The following is a 20,842-nucleotide window of genomic DNA, read 5'->3' as shown; positions in this document are numbered from 1 at the left end:
GGGGGGAAAGTGTAAGTCTGGGGGTTAGGGTTTAGCTGTGAGGGGGTGGGGTTAGGCTTTGGGGGGATAGGATTTAGCTGTGAGGGATTAAGCTTTGGCTGTCAGGGGTTAGGATTAGGCTGTGAGGGGTTGGGGTTTAGCTGTGAGGGGGTGGGGTTAGGCTGTGAGTGGTTAAGGTTTATCTGTGAGGGGTTAGGGTTTAGCTGTGAGGGATAAGGTTAAGCTGTGGTGGTAGTGTTAGGCTGTGTGGGGGATAAGGTTAGGCTGCGGGGGTAGGTTTAGGCTGTGGGGGATAGGGTTAAGCTGGGGGGGATAGTGTTATGCTGTGGGATAAGGTAAGGCTGTGAGGGGGTAGAGTTTGGCACTATATGGAGGATTAGCAGGATACTTACTGGAACATCTCTGGTGTGAAGTCACATGACTGGCAGGACCCAGAAGCCACTGCAGTCATCAGGAGCAGGTAAGTAGCTGCTGGGCCACCAGGGAGAATATGGTGACTTTCTACAGCTCTACATGACTATCCACATGGTTAATGTCATCATTCTCATGTCAGCATTATACATGTGGCCAGATCACACCATCAATGGCTTGGTTCCAATGTTCGATGGTTCACCTAACAAGGCTGAGGTTCCAATGTTTCCTCACCATCTACAATTCAGTTCTGATGTTGGCTCACGGTGACTGACTCCCGCGGCCTGACCACCAACCACTTACTCCAGATACTCTTCCACCAGACACGCAGCCTGGGCAGCGGCCAGGTGTCTATGATGTCACAGTAACACTCAGTATGTCACTACAGAGCAGCTCTGCCTGGCAATGACGGATTGCACTGCTGATTGGCTAAGCTCAGTCCGTCAGGGCAGTCGCATGGTTGTCAAAGGCGGTGGAGCAGTGTGTGATCACTGCTGAGCATGAAGCACAGTAACAGCCAGCCTACCATTATTAGGAGGCAGTGGGTCAGCTCAGCCAGTCCTGCCATAACCATGAAGTGTCCTGTGTAGAGACATCAAAACTAAATGTTTTGTCACCAAAGCTAAATACATCAGCACTATCAATGGTTTCTTCATGTCCAATTCTTACTGTAATACAGACATCAGTAATAGTATCTAAGTTGTCATCAGAGAAAATGTGGAGATGATTTACCAGAGATGATTCCAGTGACAATTCCCAACCTCCTCCTCCAGTCCTCAGACCAAAGCTGGGGATGTGCAGAGGGGCAGGTACATTAGTCCATGTATAAGGGGGAACTGTCCAATTATATCTGTATGACTGACATAGAGCAGATACATTACTGACATAGGGAGATGCTGTGACCCATCAGATAGGCTCATACATAGGTCCTTGTACCTATTACATGATCCCACATATGGGCTGTTATGTGGTAGATTCTCCCATGTTATACATTTCTTCATTACTGACCAATATCATATACTATACACTACATGGGAACCCCGGTATTACTATACTATACACTACACGGGAACCCCGGTATTACTATACTATACGCTACACGAGAACCCCGGTATTACTATACTATACACTACACGGGAACCCCAGTATTACTATACTATACGCTACACGGGAACCCCGGTATTACTATACGCTACACGGGAACCCTGGTATTACTATACTATACGCTACACGGGAACCCCAGTATTACTATACTATACGCTACATGGGAACCCTGGTATTACTATACTATACACTACATGTATAGTAATGTACTAGGTTGGGGACGGGATGCTGGTGGTCAGAATCCTGATGACTTGAGGTAAGTACCCTAACCCTTCCCTCCTGCACCCTAATCCCCCCTCACCTCAGCCTCCTCCTTGTACCTAACCTAATTCTTACCATCAGGATGTCAGCGGTGATTTCAGTGCTGGGATTCTCACCACCAGTATCCTACCGCCGAGCTGCCGAATATATCCCAACATAATAATGGTTACAAGTATCTCCCTCATTCCCCCCACACCCGCCCTTTCATTTATACCCAAGTTATTACTAAACACAGCAGTGAGGCAGAATCTTCTACATCAGAGTCATTTTATTGCAAGGTTACAAGAATATAGTTTCCTTCTATAGTATCACTTGGAATGTTATTTATTGAATATTTAATACTACAGATTACTATACTGTGTGAATGTTTTGCTGATAGAATAGTGCAAGAAAAGCAGATTATAAAATGAGCAGCTGCTGTATCCTGCAAACCTGGGGGCAGACACACAAGCAGCAGATAAGGTGGGTGGAGCTGGAAATCTGTAACTAAAAGAATGGTAACAGCAGCACCGAGTATTTCAGCTCATATAACTCCATTACAACTATGATCAGACAAGACTGACATGGATACAGCTAGGTAACAGAACAGAGTAATGATGTGAGGCTCCCGGCATACTGGTGTAGTGACGCTGTGCTGTGCACCTGTATATAGATAACAGATCATACATCCAACGCTCAGAGATGTGCAGCATCCTGGCATTTTCCATCAGGTGGGGTCTGTACGTATTAGGAGCCATCCATGAGGAATAGCTGTCCTGGCTTTCTCTCTTTGGTATAATATGGTCCTTAAATTAATGATGAGAGTAACATCCTGCACATAATAGTCCTGTAATGTCCAGTTATATATACAGAGCAATTCCTGTTATTATTCATGGCTTGTGTACAATGTGTCATTTCTGTATTACTCATGTATAAGCTGCAGGATATGATACTCACACAGCGCTGTCATTCCCTCCATGGCACACATACAATAGAGATGACATATTATCTAATACATATATACTAACAAAATGCTGATATATACCATGATAGGAGGTAATAACAGGATAGGCCAGTGTATCCATGCAGGTGCCCATCAGAGAGCAAATCCCCAACACCAGAGCGATGTCACAGTGACAGGAGACAGGAAAGAGGGGCACATGTGTAAGACAAAACCTTTCTTGTTTGGGTATGAGAAAAGGATACTAAGACAAAAATCTAAAAAAACAAACAATAAAAAACTGCATAACAAGAACCTAGGAATACGAAGAGCTGGTGCAACCTCATATTATATATATATATATATATATACACACACACATATATATATATATATATTATATACACACACACACACATATATATATATATATTATATACACACATATATATATATATATTTAATATAATATATACATATATATATATATATATATATATACACACATATATACACATAGATACACACACACACAGTGGGAAAATAAGTATTGAACACATCATCATTTTTCTCAGTTAATATATCTGTAATGGGGCTATTGTAATGAAATTTTCATCAAATGTCAGCAACAACCCATGCAATCCACACATGCAAAGAAATCAAACCATAGATGTCCATAAATTAAGTTATGTGTAATAATATGAAATGACAGGGAAAAAAGTATTGAACACATGAAGAAAGGGAGGTGCAAAAAGGCATGGAAAGCCAAGACACCAGCTGAAATCTATCAGTAATTAGAAAGCAATCCTGCCTCTTGTCAGTGCAAATGAATATAAACTGGTTCAATCCCAACTGACCACCTATAAAAAGGTGTCTCATTACCAAGGTGTCACACAAGATACATCTCATTATGGGTAACCGCAAAGCACTCTCTCAAGACCTTTGCAAACTTATTGTTGCAAAACATAATGATGGCATTTGGTTAAAGAAGGATTTCTAAACTTCTGAATGTTCCATTGAGCACTGTTGGGGCCATAATCCAGAAGTGGAAAGAACATAAATTCACCATAAACACTGCCTTGAGAAAGCAGCCTTCTGGCAAAACGCGCGTCAGCGTTTCCCAATTAGTCACCATTTACTATGTTGTAATTTGACAGTATACCTTTGCCTATTGTTATAATAATCTGATTTAGAAGAGATGGTATATGGGATTGGGCATAGAGCGAAAATAATGACGTTTTGCGCAGTTGAGCCGGGATCATAAGAGAGGTCTGAACCTCGCAGATATATAAATAGATCCTGTGGCTGAGTAAGGGACAGTACTAAAGAAAGTAACTATTGTCCACTAATAGATACTGGGGAGACTGCCGACACTGAGTTGCAGGAAATAAATCAGCAACGTGATAGATATATTGGTTGGATGTGAGAAATCACTTAGAAAAACAACAGACTGTCCCTTATTACATACTGTCCCTTATTACAGACTGTCCCTTATTACATACTGTCCCTTATTACAGACTGTCCCTTATTACAGACTGTCCCTTATTACATACTGGGGACAGTGAGATACAAAGTTGCAGATTCTGATAATATATCTGCAGTGTGACAGATCTTTTTATCCAAAACCACCTTAAATCGTGCTCTCACTATAAACTGCAAAGGACCTATTATATTTATGTATACGCCAGCTACAATATCACATTACATAATTAGCTGTTTAATACACTACGCTACCAGTGACATATATAAGTTTAATCACTGAGATAATTAAACAGCTATATACCGTATATTATTTAGTAACTACGTTGATAGTAAGATCAGTAGATTATTATACTATATATGACTAGCAGTGAAAGGGAATTTTAATCTATTTCTTTCTTATTATTTCACATTCTAACTACAAGCACGATCTATAATTATAACCAATATTTCACCTTTCCTTTTTTCTTGAACACATTTTTAATGATATAATAAATAAAGATGGATATATTTTAATACTTATTGACAGAAGAATAAACGGAATAAGAATCCTTATAGTGCACAATATCATATACTCTCTCTCTTTTTTGCTTCATATTATAACAAAGCTAGTATTGTCCTTTCTGTCACTACCAAATAATCTCCATCTCCTGACTGCACATTACTGGTGGTGTTATCACTTTGGGAGGTGACAGTGCAGGACATACTGAGGACAATCTGTAAATGGCCATGGTGACAGATTAGTTATGTCCCTATATTACATGCTGTGGTCTTGTTATTGCACAAATAGGCCAATAACACAATAATCTAATACAGAGCCTCCCATACTCTGCCATTACAGGCCAGGGTTTAATTATATCCATGCTTGAGTCCAAATGGTTAAATCAAACTGACAGGCACTAAGTGACCTGTGCTCAAGCATAATTTCCTTAATACTCGGCCTGTAATAGCGGAATGTGGGAACCTCTGATCTGATAGAATAAGGAAACTGAAAGCCATTACATGAGGAACGTGTTGGAGCCCTATGTTGGTGACATCCGTGTGGACGTGTGGATATATAATAAAGTGTAATATATTAGTATATAGGGGCTGATTCAGCAGAGGACACAATGACGATAGTTTCACAGATAGAGCGAATGTTTCCCATCACACCTGCGTATAAGTCACACTACGCACACACAGCGATCACATTACGATTACGGACGCACAGAGGAATACATCACATAGTGGCAGAGTGACAGCGTTTGGGGAGGTAAAAGGGGGTGGACAGAAAACTGCAGGCGTGTCTGTCCGTGTGATCGCCATGTCATGGGCGTGTCTGTCCGTGTGATCACCATGTCATGGGTGTGTATAAATTAGCCATAGTGATGGCCGCTGCAGCATGAGACCTCTCTGCGTGTCAGGAGAGCTGCAGTGTTTGCGGCTGGTCAGACCTGATGTAAGTGCTTGATGTGCATCCATGGTACCGATGATTACACAGTAGTGTGTTATTAGACGGTAATAAGAAGGCAGCAGTGGGCGTGGTTATGGTGGCTGTACCTCGGCAGGCATTAGAATATATTAGCACCTGAGATCTGTAAGAGACTGCAGCTACATTTGCCGCTGCTGCTGAATCAGGCCCATAGTGTGATAATGCCAATGTCATTTACCCTTCATCAAGCAGGGACAGCAATCTAGGCTAACATTGTATTTATGCTTGTTTGAAAATTTTCAACAAAATTACAGTAGTGCAATTACCGCTGCAGTTTCCTAATATTTCTGGATGCTCATACACATTATTTTTCTCCAGTGTGATGTTTTTGATGACTAAAAAGAGCACATTTCTTTGTAAAACATTTCCCACACTCCGAACATGGAAATGGTTTCTCACCTGTATGACTTCTCTGATGTGTAACAAGATGTGATTTCTGTGTAAAACATTTCTAACACTGAAGACATGGAAATGGCCTCTCACCTGTGTGATGTCTCTGATGTGTAACTAGATATGATTTCTGTGTAAAACACTTCCCACACTCAGAACATGAAAATGGTTTCCCACCTGTGTGACGTCTCTGATGTTTAACAAGTTCTGATTTCTGTGCAAAACATTTACCACACTCAGGACATTGAAATGGTTTCTCACCTGTGTGACGTCTCTGATGTGTTATTAGATCTGATTTCTGTTTTAAACATTTCCCACACTTAGAACATGGAAATGGCCTCTCACCTGTGTGATGTCTCTGATGTGTAACTAGATATGATTTCTGTGTAAAACACTTCCCACACACAGAGCATGAAAATGGTTTCTCACCTGTGTGACATCTTTGATGTCTAACAAGAGCCGATTTCTCTTTAAAGCATTTCACACACTCAGAACATGGAAGTAGTTTCTCACCTGTGTGAATTCTCTGATGTGTAACAAGAACTGATTTGTGTGTAAAACATTTCCCACATTCAGAACATGGAAATGGTTTCTCACCTGTGTGACTTCTCTGATGTGTAAGAAGATCTGATTTCTGTGTAAAGCATTTCCCACACACAGAGCATGAAAATGGCCCCTCACCTGTGTGCCTTCTCTGATGTCTAACAAGATACGATTTCTCTTTAAAGCATTTCCCACATTCAGAACATGGAAATGATTTCTCACCTGTGTGACGTCTCTGATGTGTAACAAGAACTGATTTGTGTGTAAAACATTTCCCACACTCAGAACATGGAAATGGTTTTTCACCTGTGTGACGTCTCTGGTGTATATCAAGTGTTCCCTGCTGTAGAAAACATTTCCCACATTCAGAACATGAATATGGTCTCTCACCTGTGTGAATCTTTATATGTCTAGTAAGAGCTCCTCTCAGTATAAAACATTTCCCACAGTCAGAACATGAATATGGCCTCTCACCTGTGTGAATCTTTGTATGTCTAGTAAGAGCTCCTTTCACCATAAAAAATTATCCACACTCAGAACATAGAAAAGGCCTCTCAGCTGCGTGAACTCTCTTCTGATGTATAGAAAGCCTGATCTGCTTGGTAAAACCTTTCCCACATTCAGAACATGACAATGGTTTATCACCTGTGTCATCTGAGCTGTGTGTAACACTACTTGGATTATCAGGGGAGCATTCCTCATGGTTAGAGGGATCAGATGATATATCTGCACTGTGAGATGCTGGATGTATACTGGGGATAATGGCTTTTTCTCCTGGAAAGTCCTGTGAGAAGTTACCATCTAGGTCACAATCTGGAAATAATATGAGATGTCTCCTCCTGCTCTATCCATCTGGTGGGAAAAGAATAATTATATGGAAATTAGCACCACTGCAGAGCTATACCATATACTGTGTAACTATAATAAGACATGCCCGGCTGTACTCCATCTCCCTACAGTCAGTGGCCATGATTGTGGGGGCTCCTGAAGCAATTCAATTTGGTGCTGTGTTAAGTCGGAGAATGCTGGTTCTCATGACTTAACCTGGGTGTTTAGTCATGAGAACCGGCATTCTCCAGCTAAAGTGCAGGCTGTGAGGCTGTTAGTGCTGTGCTAAGCTGGCAAACAGCCACACGGTCGGGACTTTTGTTGGATTTCTCATCGCACCCTCAAAAACATTGCGCTATATTGAATGGCAGCCAATTACTTCATCATGTATTTGCGGTTTTTTGTCATGAGGTTTAGGGTGTAGGAGTAACACTAGCCGGGGAGTAGTCACTAAAAAATACAAAGGGGGAGATGTACCAAACCTCTGGATCTTCATCTCAGTATGTGTAACAGAGTGCAGGCATGGTCTATACATTATATCACACACAGGTCATACTAGCTGCACCCTGCTGTGTCCTCAAACTCTCCATATCTCCATCTCAGTATGTGTAACAGAGTGCAGGCATGGTCTATACATTATATCACACACAGGACATACTAGCTGCACCCTGCTGTGTCCTCACACTCTCTTGATCTCTATCTCAGTATGTGTAACAGAGTGTAGGCATGGTCTATACATTATATCACACACAGGTCATACTAGCTGCACCCCTGCTGTGTCCTCACACTCTCCATATCTCCATCTCAGTATGTGTAACAGAGTGCAGGCATGGTCTATACATTATATCACACACAGGTCATACTAGCTGTACCATGCTGTGTCCTCACACTCTCCGTATCTCATCTCAGTATGTGTAACAGAGTGCAGGCATGGTCTATACATTATATCACACACAGGTCATACTAGCTGCATCCTGCTGTGTCCTCACACTCTCCGTATCTCATCTCAGTATGTGTAACAGAGAGCAGGCATGGTCTATACATTATATCACACACAGGTCATACTAGCTGTATCCTGCTGTGTCCTCACACTCTCCATATCTCCATCTCAGTATGTGTAACAGAGTCCAGGCATGGTCTATACATTATATCACACACAGGTCATACTAGCTGTATCCTGCTGTGTCCTCACATTTTCTGTATCTTCATCTCAGTATATGATATACAATAGAGAGTGTGGGGAGGAGACTGGTCATATCTCTGCTCTGTAACTCAAAGTAACATGATGTGAGGGGGAGAGCAGGAGTATAATAGGGGCGGGTGGTTTCGGTCTCCCCCACTGGGTAGAAAAATTGCCCTCATTAGTCTGTACTGACAGATGAGGGTGTAGGATAAAAAGATTCCTGTAGTGATTGAGCAAGGAGAATGTGACTCTTTTCTGTAGTGTTTATTACTCACCTGTGCTGATATCTGTAGGGATTTCCTCCTCCTTACACTGCTGATCACCCCTCACATACGTCTCTTCTTCTCCCTCGATATCTTCTACCTTCATATCAGTCACATACATCTCTTCTTCTCCCTCTATATCTTCTGCCTTCATATCAGTCACATACATCTCTTCTCCTCCCTCTATATCTTCTGCCTTCATATCAGTCACATACATCTCTTCTTCTCCCTCTATATCTTCTGCCTTCATATTGGCAAGATCTTCACTCTAAATGACCCATAAAATAATCAAGTTTAATTTCATTGGAGACTAAACATTAAAATATCAGTGTATAATACACACACAGATTCCCTACAGAACATGTAATGACAGTCACGTTAGTATTTGGAGAGACCCTAAATCCCATCTACCTGATGCTCCTGTGGGGTCCTATGATTCTCCTCTGTACAGTCCTGTGAATAAAGAGGACAGGGACATCTTTCTGGGGTATTTCTGTTACTGGGTCCATCTGTAGGAGACACACAGTGACTGAGTACATTGTATATATGTGATTATCAGGTGATGTGTACATAGGGGCCCCCATACCCGCTCTCCCCTGTACAATACATGACAGTCAATGTTAGTGTGTATATTAAAATCAATAATAATAATTCCTTATACAATTAGAATCAAATATATATATATGTGTAATTCACATATTCCAGAGATAGTCAGGAACCAAACAAGTTTACACAGAACTGGTTATTTCAGCATATCAATAGAGATGGCTAAATGATACTACAATCTAATTAGCATTTGTTAAGGTGTTCAACTCCACAACATACCCCCAACAAGAGACTTTTTCCTCTTGAAGCCTCACACAGGAAAGCTTAGAACAATAGCCCAAGTTTAAAGGAACAGTAGTTCCAGTTGACCAATATGATATTCCCTTTCTGACCACACCTCACAGGTGAGAGAGACACAGGATAGCATTCACGCTGGGACACATGCTTGCAAGGACACACACTTGTAGAGAGATACGAAGGACAGCAGACTTCTCCCCAGAAGACTGCCAAGATGGATCTAAATACACCTGGAAATGGCTAAGTAAACTGTACAGTGGTTAGCCTATATAGGTATTTGTAACTAGTTTGATTTAATCTGTTTATAGCTTATATAAATAGTTTGTAGTGATTAATATTGTGGTTCATAGTAGAATCTTTGTTAGCGGCCAGGTTATCAAGCTGTAATGCTTTGGTTATGCCTTAGTTTGTGTTAATCTGTAGTAGACAATATGTAAAAGTTTGCAGTGATTTGGGTTCAGTTTTACATATATGGCTGGCTGTGATATATATATATTAAGTTTCTTCTTTCCCCCTTCCTTCCCATGTGTTGTATTCTTGTGGTCTGACTGTATCATTGTGTAGTTAAGATTAAGATGGAAATTGTGTAAAATATTGCAATCTGTAGATATATATTTGTTTGATATCAGCTAGTGGTTGTGGTTCCATGGGAGTTGCAGATTGCTAGCCATATTGTGATAGTATTGTGAAGTTATATATTATCATAGTTTGGGCATTTAAAGATGGCTACCCCCATGTGGTGTGAACAAAGGAAATTCCATGTGCTCCATGTTTCCCCATTGAATCATGTGCTTGATTCAATGGAAGTTGTGAATTACTAGTCTCGTGATCATAGTTATAATTCTACCCAGTTTTGGTGTTGTATAGTACAAATAGGTTGTTATAGATATTATAATTATGATCATCAATGGATATATGATTTACAGAAGTTACAACATTCACAAGTTTTCTTACTTTCAAAATGGAGTGTATTATGGGAGTTTTCAATGTGAGTTTTCATAATGGAGTTTGCCTAGGGATCATGAGGCTTGCAAACAAAGGAAGAGCATGTGCTTCGGCCCTTCCCCCTCCCCACGGTCTAGTGGGTACTGGATGAGGTCTGTTGTAGGATGGTATTGTTGTATATTGGAATCAGTTTGTGTTGTACATGTTGGAATATTAAATGGTGCAGTGTTTGCCTGATGTGTTGGCATATGATATTCAGCTTGCATATTTAATTAACTATGGCTAATGGGAGTCTTCAATGTGAGTTCTCATAATGGAGTTTGTGTTCAGAGACCATGCGGTTTGAACAATAGGACAAAGGGTCCCAACAACCCCCACTCACACACTCGGCAATCATATAATCATATATATATATATATATATATATATATATATATATCTTTCTCTCTCGTCTATATTGTATTTTAACAAGCATTGATTTTATGAAGATTGATTGGAAGAATATAAAACATTTTACTTATAACACTTTGTGTGCATCATTATCTTTATGAAAGGAAATTATCCAAATGATTTAAAAGGTATATAATTCTGGTTAACACTTTGCGAAGTTCATATATTTATGTTACTTATAACCTGATAGTTATTATATGAAAAATAGAATAATTTGCTTCAGATATATTGGGATTAAACAAGCTGGCAATGGCCTGTGTGTACAACGAGAAAAGAAAAGAAAAACCACCCCTTATCAATGGCGCCCGAACAAGTCTGCTTTTAAAATTGTGGAAATCATCATTAGCGCCCCGAACAGGTCTGTTTATAATGGTGGTAACTTATCATTGCTGCTTTTTACAATTTTAATTCCCACAATTAAAAAAGGCAGAGAGTACCCACATTTTTTTTTGTTAGGTTTGTTTATTTTTTGTTTGTACACAGGATGCCACTTGTAGAATGGCAATCCAGCGATGCCTGATTTAATTATAATTCTCACAGTATGTTTGTTTTATTTTTGAATGGTTGCACAATATATGTAACAGTTTCTCTTTCCAACAAGCGTATTTTGCAGGATTGCAAGGCCTGAAGTTACACTGAACAGCAGACCCTAAGCAATGGTGACTCCTGGATATTCAAGGTACCCTGTATATTAACCCTTTCTGTGCTGCATAGATCATATCTGCAATAACACACTACAAAAATAAACACACTCAAACATTGTACAATAGATCTCTTTACAACATCATGGCTGCATTACCACGAGGCTCCACCATCCCCCACACATAACAACACAAAGCACACAACTCACACATGCAAATATATACACAAATAATTGTTTTCTCTGATAGATTGCAATCCACAATTTATTTATAGATATTATTAATCTGCCGGAAGTGCAGGAAAACATTTATATCCCTTAAAATATACATACAGAATATCATATATTCCCCCATACATACACACACGCATGCACACTTCTCACACATACATTCACAGTATATCATTCCATTTATTCACCCTGCAGCATATCTGCAGTGAAACTTGTGCATTAAGGTCACACATTACACATTGGCACATGTACAGCGCATGTTTTATAGTACTGGAGAATTCATAATTAATCACAGAAAACACAAATTTTTCATATATTTGAAGCAAATGAACGTAAATTGGAAATTCATCTTAGTGATGGTAAAAGTATTTTACCTATTGTACTGCAATGTATTGCAGGATTGTTCCACTGTTGTGTGTTCTGATAATGTCACAAACATACATTACAATTGGCAAATTTTATGATGTTTGGTAGAATAATCATGATTTATACAGGAGTTAGAATTCAGCACCAATGTAAATTATGATTTGCATTTATTATCCTCTGTTGTTCTCAATGTCTAATTTTGAACAAAAGGGGGGGAGGTTTATACACAATCTCAGAAAACAGGGATCTGTGTAATATGACATTACTGAACACACACATGGCTGCAATACAGAAGTTTTGAGAAATTTGTGCTGTACACATGATTTCTGTGTGCAGTTTGTATGTACTTCTGAAAAATCCTTGCAATACAACAGTTTATAGATTTATTTCAGGTTAAGAAATTCACTTTTGAGTAGGTTATAACATGTGGTGTGCTATACTGTATTATCTGTGTATTAGATCGCATGTAAACCACATATAATCTTGCAGTTATAACTGAGTTATGATTTGAAGGTTTGCGTAATATGCATAATACATTGTTTAAGATAATCAGGGACTTGATGTGTTTTGTCAAGGAATATAAGGGCGGTATTAGCCCTGTGAAAGCTTGCATGTTTAGCTCACATGAAGCTTTGGTCGCTATACATGCATAGAGCATAAAGCGATGACGACCCGGTGTCTGGGGTCTAGTGGCATAGGACAGGATACGTAAGAAAACTGTATGGAAAGGTTAGCAAGGTTCAAAAAGATATAAGATGAATATCTGAGATGTCATGGATATTTTTGACGTGTCCCATAATAACGGTAAAGCAATTATTGCCTATGATGTAGGGATGTGCAGGCTCGGATAGGTTCGAGTTTGCACGTGGAGTTCGGATTTTTCCCTCCAAAAAAACGGAACTCAGAAAGAGGCAAAACGTCATCTTGCATGGACGAACATCATCATTCCTGGACTTTTGTCCAGGAATGATGATGTTCGTCCTTGCAAGATGACGTTTGTCCAGGAATGATGATGTTCGTCCATGCAAGATGACGTTTGTCCAGGAATGATGATGTTCGTCCATGCAAGATGACGTTTTGCCTCTTTCTGAGTTCCGTTTTTTTGGAGGGAAAAATCCGAACTCCACGTGCAAACTCGAACCTATCCGAGCCTGCACATCCCTACTATGATGTATGGCATTCTGTTGTTTTAATTCTAACCATTACTTCCTACAGAAGCATGTCTTTAATAGTTGTCTGAGCGGGTACTGCATTTTGGCGACGCGGTAAGAATTTAGAGCAGAGAAGCGCGCACTGAGAATCTGTGAATGGCGTGAATTAGCTACTCTCGCTGGGTGATCTCAGATCTGTAAGATAAATTCTCCAATCTAGTAAGGATTGAGGACTTCATTTCCACCAATACAGACAGGAAAAAGTAATACACCAGCAGTGTCAGACTGGAACAGTGGGGCCCACCGGAGGCTTCCTGTACCCCTATGGTCCAGTCTGACCCTGTATACTAGTCATAACTCAGATAGATATGGATTTCTGTAAATAGATTAAGGAACTCGCAAAGAGAGGTATTTATGTTTAACCCATTTATTTAGTTCTGCAACAGATATATATGTGACACCGGTGTGAAGCTTAGAATCTGGCGATGTATTGCTAAGCAGGGTATGATTAATTGGATCATATAGCAGGTTTGCAATGAGTCCTATAATAATCATTCTATATATACTAGTAAGCAGAATGGTTGAAAAAGACTGAATCGCAGGTCGGCGAAGTCTGTAATAAAGGTAAAAATGGATAATTTAAGATGCCACAGATGTTAGGATGTCTAAATAATTGTTTCCCTTTAGGTAAACAGGTCATGTGGTAATTATATATGACTGCAGGAAATCTGATTTTTAGACAGCGATATACGTTACATTATAAATATTAAGAACAATGTGATATGCGTAATACTCAGAGCGTTGGACATGGGATGTTCCTTAGAAGTAGGGATATCATATGAAAAGCAGAAATAAGGAAATCTAGATTTGTCGTTACTGCAGAAAATAAGGAGACGTCCTTAGGATGTGATAATGGATTTAACCTTTTATGCTTATAGCAATGTTTATGGTATATGCAATTGTTCTTAAGACTGTATATGGTATAATATGGGTTAAAAACAGACAGGTGGTATAAAATCCTGCTCATTTTAAATCCCAGGTGTATACAGGTAAAGTATAATGGTATAAAATATGTATATCGGAGTAAAGGATTCAAAAATCCCCTAGTGTTAATAAGTAAGTATTGCAAGCCCTGACCAAATTCATAGGAATTGGAAGATGAGTGGACAAGGTCTTTTTTGTAGGATCTTGGAAATATTAATAGCTGAAAATATTGTGTATTTCTCATGAAGTGACGTATGTGAAATGCCATCGGAACTGTTGTAATTGGTAACAGTTCATAAGGAATAGTTCTTAGAGATCTCAAGTGATTGATAGTAACAGGCACAAACGTGATATTGTTGTGTTCATAAATCCCTGTAAAATCTAGTTAAATTGTGATGTAAGTATTATGGATAACCCAATGGTGGAGGTTTCATTCACCAGAACAGGGGGATTGCCATAGATCATAAAAATATGCATATGATCATACTGTCCTGAAATTGCTGCAATGACAATAATTCAGTGGAATGTAAGTTTTTTTTTTTTTTTCCCCAAAACACCTGCTGTAATTTTGATGTTTTACCTCTTGCGACCAGTAGGGACACTCACAGGTCCTAGGAGGAGGAGTAGTAGAAGGGGAAATACACATCCATTTCCCAGCAGAGGTGGTAATGCCTGGAATTGCTAAGGGTTTTTAATAGAAAAAAATTACATTTAAGGTTGTTTTAAAATGGTCTTATATTTAAACAGGTTCCGCAGGATGATTTTCTGTTCTTACTAAATGAATTGGGTATATCTATTAACAGTTTGTATGTTTAGAATAGATAAGATTTAGGGCCTGATTCAGACCCACTTGCGAGCGGCTGTCTGCTCGCAAGTGGGTCGATGTTCTGCACTGAGCATGTGCACGACGGAGGGAGCTCCGTCGTGCGCATGCGCCAGATGCGACGAGCGAAGGATTTTCCTTCGCTCGTAGTGTCTGATCAAAGGGGGTGTGCTGTCGATGTTGATTGACAGCACGCCCCCTTTGGTGAGCGTGCCAGGGGCGTGCCTCCCTGATGGGGGCGTTCCCATGGGAACGCCTCCCGTCAGAAGCCGGCCCACTGACATCACTAGTGATGTCAGTGGGAGTGATTTTGGCTCTGATAGAGCCAAAATCACTCCAGAGCTTGCGGTTGAAAACCTCAACCGCAGGCTCCGGCTCGCAGTTTCGATGGTCGCGATGGTCACGACCATCGTGGCCATCAAAATGCACGCTCGTATAGGCTGTGGGTGGTGACCCACAGCTATACGAGCGTCCAGGAGGACGCTCCATTTTTATGGAGGGCGGCTCTCATTCAGACCGTGCGCTCTGCTCAGAGCGTACGGCTCTGAATGAGGGCCTTAGTTACATATTGACATGTCTGTATTATGTAAACTAACATTTCTTTCTATTTTATCGGAACATCGGAATGCAGGTTAAAGTAGATCAAATGGCCCAAGACTTCCCTGATTCTCCTCAACAATTAATACACAGATTATTGTCAGGAGAAAAGGGAGGGTGTTATATGGGTATTTGAAGGTTGGAAATTTAGAATTTCCCAGATTAGGGATATTTTTTTGGAGATTTTCATAGAAAATGAGAAAAACAAAGGCATTGTAGGATCTTGAATGCCATCTAGTGGAGAAAATTATGTAAAGTTGAGTCTGTAACACTCGTCAATGTTAATGATGTGATTTTTGGAAACTCCAATATGGAGCAGACAAAATTCTAAACTATCACAGTGGGTGGGAGGGACTTCTAATGCACAGAGAATCTGTTTTTCGTCCATGTAGGCAAGTCAAGTCAACAACAGGATATCTGAAGACTGCAGACAGATCGGATGGAAGACAAGACATCAGATTTGGTAGGAAAGATGGAGACATTCAAAAGTACTGATATCTCTCAATTTCTTATTTAGATGCTGACAAGACCCAGCTGCAGACAGACGATATTCCTGACAGATGACTACACAAACCCTAAGATGATCGAACGGAAGATGATCAGACGGAACACAGATCGGAAGATGATCAGATGGAACAGATCGGAAGGACCAGGATACGGATCATCCAAAGCAGATGTCCAAGATGACAACACTCCAGAAGTACGCCCTCATCCCATGTGGCGAAGATGACAACTATAGGCTTTTGATCCCAAATGTTAATAAAAATTAGGAAAGGGTTTGGTTCAAATATGAAAGATTTTTTATCCTTACATACACTCAAAGAAGGTTTTTTCCATCTACATATGCGAAGCAGGAGAGGACCGTTACTTCTCCGCCCTTTCATTACCTTTTATTTTGAACTGTGAAAATTACATTGTTATGATTCTCTCCAAACTGAATTCTCTCTCTTCTAACCACCTGTACGATCAACGAACATACACATAACACATACATTAAAATAGTTATAATACACAAGCTTATGTCAGTTCAACTGTCAGATGTCATTGAACTCACGAAAGGGGGAAATGTTACAGTGTGTATATTAAAATAAATAATAATAATTCCTTATACAGCTAAAACCAAAATTTATAAATGAGATGTGATAATTTTCCCAGAGCTTAGAAATATCAACAGAGAAACCAGCTCACAATACAATCTAATTATCATTTGTTTCCCTAGCTAAGAGACACAGTTTCCTGCCTGAAGGGTCTAGATAACACAATAAGGTTTGGGAGGCCTTTGTTTGGGGTACGACACCTTGCAGGTGGGAGGCTTTGAAAATCAAAACACACAGCTGACTCACTGTTGGGACAGGATTGAAACACCCCCTTTTTGAACATACCTATCAGGTGTGTTCAAGGCGGAGTTGGATTCACAAAGAGACTCTAGACCTCAATTATAGTAACTGAAGGACATGGTCACTCTGACTGTGGCAACCAGATGAGAAAGATGCAACCTCCATCTCTTGGAGACATGGAGAAACTGGCTGTTTATCTACCTGGAGGCTAAGTATACTGTCTCTCCTACCACACATGGCTTACAGGCAAGATGTAGAAATCATGTGTTTTTAGGGATATGGATTATGTATTAAGTAGTTATTATAGTTTGTAGTGAGTTATGAATATTGTGGTTCATAGTGGAATCTTTGTTAATGGCCAGGTTATCAAGCTGTAATGCTTTGGTTATGCCTTAGTTTGTGTTAATCTGTAGTAGACAATATGTAAAAGTTTGCAGTGATTTGGGTTCAGTTTTACATATATGGCTGGCTGTGATATATATATATATTAAGTTTCTTTCCCCCTTCCTTCCCATGTGTTGTATTCTTGTGGTCTGACTGTATCATTGTGTAGTTAAGATTAAGATGGAAATTGTGTAAAATATTGCAATCTGTAGATATATAATTGTTTGATATCAGCTGATGAAAGAAGGAACCCGTAACTCGGTAGTGGTCAATTACATTGTACTAAGTTTATAAGTAATGTACACTGTTTAGTAGTTTATACTTTGTGAAACATTATATAATGGAATCAGGTTGAATTCAGCTAGTGGTTGTGGTTTCATGGGAGTTGCGGATTGCTAGCCATATTGTGATAGTATTGTGAAGTTATATATTATCATAGTTTGGGCATTTCAAGATGGCTACCTCCATGTGGTGTGAACAAAGGAAATTCCATGTGCTCCACGTTTCCCCATTGAATCATGTGCTTGATTCAATGGAAGTTGGGAATTACTAGTCTTGTGATCATAGTTATAATTCTACCCAGTTTTGGTGTTGTATAGTACAAATAGGTTGTTATAGATATTATAATTATGATCATTAATGGATATATGATTTACAGAAGTTACAACATTATGTGAGTTTTCATAATGGAGTTTGCCTAGGGATCATGAGGCTTGCAGACAAAGGAAGAGCATGTGCTTCGGCCCTTCCTCCTCCCCATGGTCTAGTGGGTACTGGATGAGGTCTGTTGTAGGATGGTATTGTTGTATATTGGAATCAGCTTGTGTTGTACATGTTGGAATATTAAATAGTGCAGTGTTTGCCTGATGTGTTGGCATATGATATTCAGCTTGCATATTTAATTAACTATGGCATTATGGGAGATTTTAATGAGGGTTTTTCTGACATTCAAAATGGAGTTTGTGATCAGAGACCATGCGGTTTGAACAATAGGACAAAGGGTCACAACAACCACCACACATAATCTCACACAGCAGCCATTTCTCTCTCTCTCTCTCATCTTTGTATCGTCTATATTGTATTTTAACAAGCATTGATTTTATGAAGATTGATTGGAAGAATATAAAACATTTTACTTATAACACATTGTGTGCATCGTTATCTTTATGAAAGGAAATTATTCAAATGATTTAAAAGGTATATAATTCTGGTTAACACTTTGCGAAGTTCATATATTTATGTTGCGTATAACCTGATAGTTATTATATGAAAAATAGAATATTTGTTTCAGATATATTGGGATTAAACAAGCTGGCAATGGCCTGTGTGCACAACATGAAAGAAGGAAAAAACCACCCCTTATCAGTTACATAGAGTTACCTGGTATAGTCTTCTAATATAGAGCAATATGTAGTGTCTTTAGCACTCGCTACTTCTTATCTCCAACATATAACTACATATACACTTATGTACAGTATAACTACATATACACTTATATACAGTATAACTACATTTACACTTATATACAGTATAACTACATATACACTTATGTACAGTATAACTACATATACACTTATGTACAGTATAACTACATATACACTTATATACAGTATAACTACATTTACACTTATATACAGTATAACTACATATACACTTATATACAGTATAACTACATATACATTTATATACAGTATAACTACATATACAGTATAACTACATATACACTTATATACAGTATAACTACATATACATGTATATACAGTATAACTACATATACATGTATATACAGTATAACTACATATACATGTATATACAGTATAACTACATATACACTTATATACAGTATAACTCCATTTACACTTATATACAGTATAACTACATCTACACTTATATACAGTATAACTACATATACATGTATATACAGTATAACTACATATACATGTATATACAGTATAACTCCATATACACTTATATACAGTATAACTCCATTTACACTTATATACAGTATAACTACATCTACACTTATATACAGTATAACTCCATTTACACTTATATACAGTATAACTACATCTACACTTATATACAGTATAACTACATATACATGTATATACAGTATAACTACATATACATGTATATACAGTATAACTACATATACACTTATATACAGTATAACTCCATTTACACTTATATACAGTATAACTACATCTACACTTATATACAGTATAACTACATATACATGTATATACAGTATAACTACATATACATGTATATACAGTATAAAAACATATACACTTATATACAGGATAACTACATATACACTTATATACAGTATAACTACATATTCATTTATATACAGTATAACTACATATACACTTATATACAGTATAACTACATTTACATTTATATACAGTATAACTACATAATATACATTTATATACAGTATAACTACATATACACTTATATACAGTATAACTACATATTCATTTATATACAGTATAACTACATATACACTTATATACAGTATAACTACATTTACATTTATATACAGTATAACTACATAATATACATTTATATACAGTATAACGACATATACACTTATATACAGTATAACTGCATATACATTTATATACAGTATAACTACATAATATACACATATATACAGTATAACTACATAATATACATTTATATACACTAACTACATATACACTTATATACAGTATAACTACATAATATACATTTATATACACTATAACTACATATACACTTATATACAGTATAACTACATAATATACATTTATATACACTATAACTACATATACACTTATATACAGTATAACTACATATACACTTATGTACAATATAACTTCATATACATTTATATACAGTATAACTACATATACATTTATGTACAATATAACTACATATACACTTATATACAGTATAACTACATATACATTTATATACAGTATAACTACATATACATTTATATACAGTATAACTACATATACACTTATATACAATATAACTACATATACATTTATATACAGTATAACTACATATACACTTATATACAGTATAACTACATATACATTTCTATACAGTATAACTACATATACACTTATATACAGTATAACTACATAATATACATTTCTATACAGTATAACTACATATACACTTATATACAGTATAACTACATAATATACATTTATATACAGTATAAATACATATACAATTATATA

General features: G+C 38.0%; 1 pseudogene; it reads right to left on the bottom strand.

Moving 5' to 3' along the window:
* Positions 1–5,949: 5,949 nt before the first annotated feature.
* Positions 5,950–20,842, bottom strand: part of LOC148436190 (uncharacterized) — a 41,317-nt pseudogene continuing 26,424 nt past the window's right edge.

Source organism: Taudactylus pleione, unplaced genomic scaffold, assembly GCF_031769625.1.
Source record: "Taudactylus pleione unplaced genomic scaffold, aTauple2 ptg001919l, whole genome shotgun sequence".
In the NCBI taxonomy this organism is placed as follows: Eukaryota; Metazoa; Chordata; class Amphibia; order Anura; family Myobatrachidae; genus Taudactylus; species Taudactylus pleione.
The sequence above is the reverse complement of the archived record's forward strand: the minus strand, read 5'-3'. Positions and strand labels throughout refer to the sequence as shown.